General features: G+C 41.1%; 1 protein-coding gene across 1 annotated transcript in view; it reads right to left on the bottom strand.

Annotated features, from left to right (window-relative positions):
- The window catches only part of LOC133418510 (cartilage intermediate layer protein 1-like), a 104,660-nt gene extending 95,995 nt beyond the window's left edge, over positions 1-8,665 (bottom strand). Inside the window, exon 1 of the mRNA XM_061707236.1 lies at positions 8,662-8,665. The gene's annotated coding sequence lies outside the window, so the exon portion shown is untranslated. The remainder of the gene's footprint in view (positions 1-8,661) is intronic.
- Between the last annotated feature and the right edge of the window lie 2,357 nt (positions 8,666-11,022).

Here is an 11,022-nt window from a genome sequence, read left to right as displayed (position 1 = left end):
TATGCATGTTATTCACATGTAGCTGGAGAGCCTGCCTGTCTGTCTGAGCTGAGACGGACCTGGACACCATCTTGGCCGGGATGCAGAGCTCCCATCAGTCACTGCTGACGTGACTTTGTGATGGTGTGCCAGATATTCCTGCTGCTGTCATTCCAGGAGGCCAAACTACTATAATGGTCTGCTGTTGACATCATCCAGGTTTTTGAACAGTGTGTGTGTGGGTGTGAATGTGTTTTCATTGCTAAGACACTTCAATAATCAGAAACCCTTTTCTTTTTTTTTTCTTTCTTTTTTTTTCCTAACACAGAGGCTTTTGCCTGATGTGCCCTGAAGGCTTTCACATGTAGAGTCGGTTACAAATTAGGCCAAACACTGGGCTTTGTGCCCAGACGTTGCAGTCCAGATTACACCTTCCAATCTACCTCATCTCGCTGCGCCCAAAATCCTCTCTGCCTCAGTCTAAAAAAGAAACAGACAATTATTGTGTCAAAGAGTTAGAGAAGGCCTGTGTGCCAGATTTACATTTTTCTCACAAGAACTAAGAAACACAGAGCACTGAGCAGTAAAAAGTCAACGTGGAAAAAAGAATCACATCATCTACGGAAGTAATAGTATTTGCTCCATGCAGCATTTAGAACTTGAAGAAATAAAGTAAAGCAAAACTGTATCACACCAGCATGTTTAATGATATATTACACAGGAATATATTATGCAGAGATCCTACCATTGAAAAATGTTGTATGCTCCATTATTGCAGTGAATTAGAAGTAGAAAAGTAGAAAATTGAGTTAGTTAGATTTAACCTCTTTGTACAATCTTCAACTTTCAATCCAACAAACATAACAAATCAACACGTTTTACAAGTTAAGAATACAGTTTCTGATGTAAATTAACTTGGCTTCCTTCCAGTGACATTAAAGCTCTTCTGTGTTGTAACACTGAATAGATTTAGTAATTGATAATAAGTAATTTATTAATGAGCAAGGGGTTTTAATTTGCCAGTATACGACTAATCTCTATGGAAGTTACACTGAAAAACAGGATCATTTCTGTTAAACGGTGGAGAGGTGAGCAATAAATGAAATAATCCAAACAGTGCTTATGAGTATTTCCTAATTCTTCACCCTCACAAAATCAGAGAAACAATGTGCCTGGGAAATAACAGATTCATTTGTACAAGGATGCAAAGGATCTGGGGACAGAACCACTATAAAGTTAGTCACAACCAAGTACATGCTCATTTCTTGTTGCTGAAAGAACAGATGTGGTCTTTTAACCACGCTGTTACTCTATAGAGCCGTGCATAATGAACCTCAGGGTAGTAAAAATAATGCATTAGCAGTTAATTTAACTTCTGGACATTAAAAGAATTAATTAAAAAAAGCTTGGTTTACGTGAGGTATTAGTGGTTAGAGGAGGTGAAGATGCTGGCTGTGTCGTGTGGTTGACTCTGTGTGGAAGTAAAGAACAGACATGCATGAGCAGAAGTCCTGGGGTTTTACAAGTGCAGTGAAGGAGAACTGGATCTTAACTTCAGAAATAACCACAGAACATGAGGTTGCAGGTGGTGAGACTCAGAATAGCCACTGAATGTCTGCTTGATTGATTTCAGGCGCAGTTTTGAGGCACAATTGCATATTCATACGACAATTAAAGTGTTACTCCACAAGAGCTTCCATAATTCAAGTCAGCACTCCGTGAAGAGTCGTGCTTATAAAGCAGCTTCAGAGCAGCACAAAGGAAAATGTTTCAACATGTTTTCTGTTCGTGTGTACATTACGACCCCTTTGAGTTTAAGCTGACATCTTAATTGTTTAATTCCTGTCCCCATAAATCTGACTGGGATTTGCAGTTTTTACATATGAGAAACACAGTTGCAAGTTTCTGCATCAAAACTTCTTTCATGGAAAAAAAAAAGGCAATTCAGGTGGCGAGTCACTAGCAAATGAGTCAGCCGAGGGCATTATACCACAGGACCTGGGAAAATCATTCAAGCAAGAGTCTTAGTGACACCTCTGCAACAGACTTTTACCGCACCAGAGGACATTTAGATGTTCTGATCGGCTGGACCAGGATATTGAGGTCATCTGGTCGATCTGATCGGCTGAGTTGGGAGTCTGAAGTTACCCTGCTTAGCAGAGAGGAAATGAGGCGTCTCTTTATGGTAGCAACTACACTGACCAGCAATAAAAAAGGTAAATGTTTTAACCTCCACTGGACAATTAATTGATCCGCCGCTAATATTATCAATGCTTTTTACATATTTTCCAATTGAATCTTTAAAAAAAGATTAAAAAAAAGGAAAAGTAACATGAATAATTATTTCAACTTGGGTAAAGCAACAATACTTTTACAGTATGGGTTTGTTTTTATAAAATTGATCCCCTATCAATTTCAGCATCAAATAAATGTTTCAACAAGGGGTATGTAAATAACTCACTGAGAGAATGATTTAATATATTTAAACAGGGAACACCACAAAAAAGATCACACAGGCAAATATCAGAGCTTTTGGAATAGGATGCTTTGAACAGACAGATCAGAGACAGATTTCATTGCCCACACAAACAGTAGATACGTTTAAGAGGAAACATATGTCACCACACTTTAATGAAGCATGGTGCGGGAAATCTCATAGTTTGATTTAATGATAAATATTTTATGAGACCTAAAAGTGGTTGAGAAGGTGCGAACATTTGTCTGAGAGGTAAAGTTTTTAATGAGCTAATTAAAAGAAAAAACGGGGGGGACTGATTGGAAATGATCTAAAACACTGAAAAGTAGTTATTTTCTGTTAAATAAATAAAATATCTTCCAGGGAAATGGGTGTGCATCCTAATCTATAGCTGATTTTGTTGAATAAATTACAAAAAATCTATCTTCTTTAATTTTGAACTCAGGTGTACCACCCTTTTCTGTAGTAAATATATAAAATAAATTAAAATACTCTCAAGGTACTTAAGATGGAAGGTAAACAAGTTCAATGCAGTCCAATAATATTTAGTCCAGTTCAGCAACCCAATTCAACGTTAACGCAGTTTATTCCAGTTAAATCCAATTCGTTCCACTTCCGTCTTGTTCAAATTCAGATGAGTCCAATTTACATACACATACACAAAAAAAACGATCTTGCTGGGGAACTCAACAGACTGCACTGAATGTTTTCTTCAATTAAACCCCCCGTCTAGAGCATGCACGAGGTGATGGTGGAAAAGAAGGAAACCTCCAGCAGAAGCAGGCTCATGAACCAGGCTCAGCCATCTGCCTCGAGTGGTTGTGGGGTGAGGAGATGCCAACGTGCATAAAGAGCTTTACTGAATGTTAACTCGTCTAAATGTGTCCAAGAAGAGGAAACAAGAATCTCTCAGTGTAGTGTTTGGTGTTACATAATGATGACAAGACCTCATTAAAGGATGAATATACTCATTTTATCTAAGTCTCCTTCATGATATAGAACTGTATACATTTGGAGCATTCACAATGGTTTTAATGCATTCAAGTTAAAATTCCAGAAGAATTTACATTACGTAGTGTAAATTAATGAATGAAAAGACTTTCATTCAAAATGGTATTTTTAATGAAAATTCTAAAAAAGGCTAAATCACTTACACAAAGCTGCATTAATTCAAAACTCACTAATCCTTCAGTTATACCACTATTAAAAAGACTACAAGTACAATATCCTGAGCCTCTTTCACACAAACATACACACACACACACACATAAACACACATACACACACACACACACACACACACACCTCCATGGCTCAGACAGTGTGAATCTAATGCCCTCCAATCCTGTGAATCCCTTTGTTCCCGATTTCACGCTTGATTTGCCCACAGCTTGAGTCTGGCTGGTATCAGCGCTCTTGTCACTGCTTTCACTCCTGCCAAATCCACAGAGCCACACAAGATCCATGTCTCCTCTCTCCAGCTCTCTCTGCTCTGTTCTGCCATTGTCCGTTCCAGCGTTTTAGCGAAATGCTCAACACATGCCAATAAGTTGGGCTTGTTTGTTTGTATGTTTGTTTGGATCCAAGTCCATCTTTCTGTAAACATCCCATCTGTCTGCCAAGATGACACCAGAGTAAATTCTGATACTGTTGTTTATTTTTTTTTCTGTGATAGTACACCTTCATTACATGAGTCCCTGCACAGCTGCCAAGGCTGTTCCCCTGGTGGATCGACAACTACACGACATGTACAATGCAAATCATTTATAAATCTTAAAATTGATTAAACACATCTCACAAGAGGTCTTTTAGCCAGTCTGTTTTGAAATCTCCTGTCCTTGAAGCGTCACATCAGCTGTCCCTTCTCTACTCCTGTGATCCCTTTAGCACTCGCATTGAGTAGATATCGTGACAGCTGCTTGAGGAGGGCAAGAGGGAGAGCACAGGAGACGGACAAGGAGAAATAAGGAGAGGAAGGAGCGAGGAGTGAGTCTCTAGAGAGAAGGTGCTGGTGCTCCACAGCTCCAAGTCACAGCCTGCATGCCAATGAGGAGATTCCCCTGCAGAGGCAGCAGCAGCGGTGGAGCAGAGCAGCAGGAGGGGCCGATGCTGACACTGTACTGCCGTATAGTCCTCGGTACACACTCTACACAAAAGGGCTGAACACCAGATTAGTTTTGGAGGTAAAATAATTGAGAAATGATCACATTTCAAGTCAACTAGATTGCAAAAAACATGCTCATTATGAATATATGCTTTGAATCATCTGCATATGTCACCAACTTCTCCTTTCATATTAAAAGAGATTATTTCAGTGTTGTGTTGATAGTATTTTATTGGCCATGTAATTTAATTTCTCATCTGTTTCCACTTCACTTGGATAGTTTCAACATTTTTCAACAACAGTTAGAGGACCTTAAATGTCTAACATTTCACTTGTTCGAAACAAGTGCTGAAGTTAGTTTTTTTAATGCTTCTTTCCATCATCTATAATCAACTGGCACACAATTATCTGGGCTAAGGGACCAGTTTAAAAAATCTCAGTCTAGCCTGACTTGATACATCACTCGCTGATGTAACTAATTCAATCTTGCCATTTTTTCATTTTTTTCAGGAGGAGTCACTCCAAAACAGCAAATACCCTTAACCTGAAAATTCAAAAGAAGCCCACTGATTATCTGATTTTTCTGATTAAAGCAAATCCAGGAAGAGTCACGTGAATCATTTCTAAACTGCTTTTCATTCTTTATCATTTGTCTCTCGCAGAGGAACACCGGTAACATCCATAATCCCGCTGCTGAGAGCATTAGTGTAAGAGCATTAGCTGTGTGTAACCACCATCCTAAAAAGAATTAATAACTAATTATGTCAGGTCACTCGTCCAGATGGTCCTATCAGATGGGCCCACTGTCTGAACCTCACCTCCAACAAGAACCTCTGACCCTGGTGACCACGTCACCCCTGGCAACATGGAGGCTGAGGCCTGCGTGGCGAGGAAGATGTAGTCGGGGGACACGAGCATTTGGGGTGCATATAAAGAGACGGCGAGGGGGGCATGAGTTGGGCGTGTCTGATCGGTGTTGGATGGCTGCCTTTAAAGCTCCATGAATACAAGGCTCCCTGCCGGGGCCCTGATCTCCACGGTCATGATTCTGTTATTACACGGCATGTTCCTGTGATGGGCAGATGGCTCAGAGCACTGGCACATGCATTTGCACGCATTCAACACACGCCAAGCCTGTTGCATCAATGGACACAACCTGATACTCCTCTTTCTTGCCTCATTAGGAGGCTATAGAAACATAAGAACATAATAGGGGGGAATTAAGTGCCTGTATGGATGTCAAAGGGGATGCGGTGGAAGATTGGGACGAGGGCTAACAAGCGCATGGTGTGCTCCCTCAGCTCTGTGAGGTGATTAGTGCTTTCGGCAGGGATGACAGGTAAAAGACAAGCCCTCTGGGACAGCGCAGCTTTTAAACGGACACTTAAACAGCCAGGAACCTGACAGCAAGCTAGGAACAGGCATCAAATCTCCTGTTTGAAAAGCTGTGATCTGCATGTCACTCGAAAGACATAAACGTAAGTGTTTCTTGGGGTTTAATTTAATGCGATTGTTAGAATTAATTTAAAAATTAAATAAATATAATATAGAAAATACACTAAATGTGTAAATGTTTTGTAGTTTTCTTCAATTTCCTTAAATCTGGCCGTTCCCTCACAGTTTATATTCAACGCTTTTCATTCCTCCTCTTTTTCCCCCCTTTTTGCTTCTCATTATGTCCTCTAAAAGCTCTTTCACAATTTGTCACATAAAAGCCACCTAAACTCTTGAGCAAACAGGAACTTTACTAAAGCTCCCCAATCTGCAGGAACTGATCTCTGCCTCGTATTTGAGCAAGGGACACGAGAAAAAGCAGCTAAGAAGAAATCAAACAAAGACACCTTAAATAGGATTTAAGGTGTTTAACCACATCTCACTCATTCTGCCACTTTTTATTCTGTCCCGAGGTGCAAGAAATGGTGGATGGAGCGGGATGACAAAGGCCTTACACGCTGCCAGTGTGAGGAAGTGATTCTCTGAAGATGTTAATATCATTGTGGCTTGAGCTTTTAAATGCTTAGCAAATCGGAGAAATTATGAATGGCAGTCGGGAGACTGGTCACCATCACTCACTTAATTACATTAAATGGTCTGGCACGTGTTGATAAACACAGATAATCACTTCTGAAAAGCTTTGTCATTATCATTACATCATTACTTTCCAGCAGTGTGGAGATAACAAGATTTGCCAGCCAGTCACATTGCTTCTTTCAACAAGGGCAGACAGAGCATAACTTTACCGGCTGGCTGATCTTTACCTTTGTCCTTTGAACTTTCACATTTGGCAGCATATTCTGGGAGTCATTGAAGAGATGAAGTCAACTGAGAGTCATGGACACAAAAGATTTAAATATGCAGAACAATTACATCCATCCATCTTCTATACCCACTTCATCTTCAGGATCACCGGGGGTCGGACTCTATCCTGTCATCACAAAAGGGGAGAGACTGCTCTGTAACGTCTGAGATTCTTTTTCAAAATACAGTTGTTATTTGAACAAATCAACAAATGTTCAAGACTGAACCTACAGTATCTCTGTGTTAAAACAAAGCTAAACACATTTAGATATCAAAAGTGACCGTTTATCTCTCCGGGAGAACTGTGGTCAAGACAGGTTAGTTGCTCCTCACAGCAATAATCCCACATGATTAGCTGGCTAAGACCAAGGGCCCCAGCAGCATCATGTAGCGAAACCAAGCAAAATAACGTGTACTGTAATTAAGAGAAGAAAAGTGTAAGCTCCATACAGGATTGTTTGACTTTTTATTTAGGTACACAGTATTTACATCGTTTATTTCCTGGTGACTTTGATAATATTTAACACTAAGCCGTCTGGTGTTTTATTCTCCAAACTGACTGGGATTTGCACATGAACCTGGTGAAAAGAAGAAGAGATATGCAAAAAAACGGGACGTCATAAATCGTAAATGTAATATTGAATGTTAAACAAAACTGGAATATTTACCAGTGGATGTATGTGATATTTGTATTTAGATTTTTTTAGTTGATATGGACATACAAAAATAATTACAATAATTAAATGTTGTCATTCCTAACCTCCCAACTTGCATATCTTATCTTAAATGATGGGTAATAATAGTTTGGGTTATGGGCTGCGACCTCTGGAAGGGTTACATCATCTTGTATGTCTTTTGGTGTATTTACACAAAGAACAAACCAATAAATAAATAAATTGTCAACATGTGGGAGTTATTCATTAGGCGTTTTCAGGTTAGACACCGCTATTATCCCTGGGTGATGAACACATGTTTAACGCGCGTTGGGCAGTGTCAACGCCAGGCTGTTATTGCCTCCCCGGTGCCTGGAGGTGAGTTGAGGGGAGGGAACATGAGTCGGGAGGGTTATCCAGTGGAATACGAGGCCCGTATGGTCTCGTATTGGTTGGTCTCCCTGGCTTCACCAGTAGATCCATGCTGGATCCATGCTGGGGTAGCAACATCCCCAAATCATGTTGCACAAATATGACCAGCAGTCTCCGCCCGCCACTCTCGCTGTTGCGGTCGTTGACCACAAAGAACTTCTCTCTGAGGCTCTTCAGTTAATGAGCCACATTTTCTTGCAAAGTCGCCAACTGTGATTTTTGTAGCCAGTTGCAGACTACGGTTCTGTAATAAGCTGATTTATGACGTGCACGACTCTGAGGATCCTCTTGTCGTCAAAAAATCCCACCCAAAGCCCCTCCACCCTGCATCAGTTCTGTTTAAATTAGTCCTGACCCATGATTAAGTGTACCCTCAGAAGCCAATTATTACCAGAGCCAGCTATCACGGGGCCAACTCGACACGCCCTCCCCCCATGTCAGTTGATGTAACAAGACACTACTAGATTCAAGTGTTAAATGAGGGGTATGTAAAAAAAAATGTAAAAAGTATATGAGCAGGTTTGGAGGAGACCAACTTAGGACACTTGTGGTTGTGGTACAACGGTTAAATGGCCCCTTTCACTCTGCCAGTTTGTTCAACCACTGTGACGTCTTTATTTCGCCCCTCGGTGCTGTGTGAATTGTCCACCTTCGGAAGTAGTAACAAAGGAGTAACAGTACCGAAAAGAGTGCTGAGTGAATTGAGAATGCAGAAAAGCAACTGGAGCAAGAGGATGGCTAGAAACTGCTTGCAGAGGAACAAACCGCTCCATCTTGGGGAGAGGGAGGCCTTCTGGCAGTAGTTCAGGTCCGCTGTCAGAATTTCAATGATAAACAAGATAAACTGAAAAGTGATAAGCAAGCTGGGAACGCAGCGAATAAAAATACAACTGGGTTTTCAACCTCAGGGGTCAGAGAAGCAGAGACCGGCTTCACCGGCTGAAGCTGAAGTGTCTCTCACTGAAGTTCCTTCATCAGTAATGAATGCCAAAAAAAAAACACTAGCACCTGATCTGCTCATCTGGGCCACTAGTATCCTTTCCTGATTTGCCAAGTATGCAGCAAATGACCATTATTGGAAGAAAATAAAAAATAGTCTTGCAAAGTCGTGCCCCCTTGAGGTGAGACAAGCATTGGTTGCCTGGAAGCAGACAAAAAAAACCCTGACATTCAGTATCTAATTTAATATTTAGGACCCCTTGAACTGAGGTAAATTAGAATGAAATGAGACATTTACTCAGGGTAGTCTTGTGCTTCTGTAATATTGAATTGGAAAAATATCTTAAAAGTCTTCATATCTTGTAACTTAATATTTCTCTCTGGGACACACATTTTAGAAGTAGTTAAAGGGATTGTCCATTTGCCAGCTCTCATGAGAAATGTGGACTCCTGAAGTCAATGCTCAACTTGAAACAATCATTACCGTTTTCAGTTGCAGCTGGGTGGAGCAGAATAAGAGGAATAACCCTTTCCTCAGAATTGATCATTTCTTTATAGCGTGAGTAAAAAACGCTGGTTTTACAAACTATAAGATTAAAAGCAGACTATAAAGGAGCTGATTGTCATTTGTTTGGCAGCAGTTTGTGGTCTTGTTGAACTTACAGTATACGATGATGCTTAACAGACAAAAGCTTCTGGTATATAACACTGTTTTTATTATTATTTTATGCAATGTAACCGAATATGGGTTAAAAAAAAAGAGGTGTGGTGAAGCATTCAATGCTGATATAGTGTAACGTATGTTCAGCTCTTTCTCAGAAGCCCATGAGTGGATGATTACGCCGTGACATGTTTGATCAACATTACTCATAAATGCTGCACTCGTTATCCATTTCTAAATCAGTTTAACTGCCCATTTGACAAGATACATAGTTAGTGCAGAGTCAGGGCAGCGGCGGTTGTGGACTGAGGGTTTTTTTCTCCCTGTGTGCTGCTACATTGAACCCAGGAAGCATGTCACTAGTTTACAGCGGGAATCTGACGATCGCCTCTCTTCTGAAACCATCACGCGCCATCTGGTAGTACTATTCTTCAGCTGTTTGAAGAATCAAGAAAATCAAACCATCATCTACCCCCACACACGCCCCCCACACATGTGCACACAAACACAAACCTGCACACGTACACAGATACTGTATGCAGAAATTCAGCCACACATACATTTTAGACAAACGCTCTTCATCTGACCACCAGCGGGAGTGTGATGCCATAACAGCTCTCTAAGGCCTCCTATTAGCCAGAGCTCCATAATCACTCTGGTCATATATTAGCACAATGCATTGATTACCCCATAATCCAATCACTCGCCTCTTATTGATCTTTTATAGAGCACCCCCCAGACAATAAAGCTGCAGTCACAGACTGTGGGTCAATAGGCACACAGGGAGAGAAGTCTCCTTGCAGCTAATTGGCTTATGAAATAATACAAACATTTTGCTTTCCCTACACCAGCAGAAATCAATGCAGAGCCTAGCCGGTGCATTCAAATCGGGGTTTTTTTCTCCCATCAGGACTTGGTCAGCTTCCAGGCTTTACCACAGTCGATTGTGTGAAGTTCAGTTCTATTTCCCAAGCATTATTTTTCCATTTTACAAATGTTCATTGCTTTCACTCTCATTCTTAGATTAAAATAAAATGTAAAAAATCTGTCTCGCTGGTTTATTTCTGCCCCACTCAGTCCCAGCTCCACTTTACTCCTCCTCTCGCTCTCTCTCTCCCTCTCTCTCTCTCTCCCTCTCTCTCTCTCTCCCTCTCTCTCTCTCTCTCTCTCTCTCTGTCAAGCCTGCGACTGATGCTGGGTTGCCAGATAAGTTTCTGCTTACAGGGAGAGCACATCTGACACCCAGCTGTGCGGGTCATGGGCCTCAAGAGCAGCTGCTGGTCATAAATCACCCGAGCTGGAGGAGCTCTGGCACCCCCTCTGTCAGCCGTGAAACAAAGACGTAGAGGTAGCAGAGGTCATAGGTATCTAACCTGGGTAACAACCAGAGACCTATAGCAGCACCTTTGTGTAGCCACACTGAGAAGTTCTTTTATTATGAAGCCATACTGTAAAAGTGGGTGCGGTTGAAAAAAGAAAA

The sequence above is a fragment of the Cololabis saira genome, chromosome 18 (genome assembly GCF_033807715.1).
Source record: "Cololabis saira isolate AMF1-May2022 chromosome 18, fColSai1.1, whole genome shotgun sequence".
NCBI lineage: Eukaryota > Metazoa > Chordata > Actinopteri > Beloniformes > Belonidae > Cololabis > Cololabis saira.
Note: the sequence above shows the minus strand (reverse complement) of the source record. Positions and strands in the feature narration are given on the sequence as shown.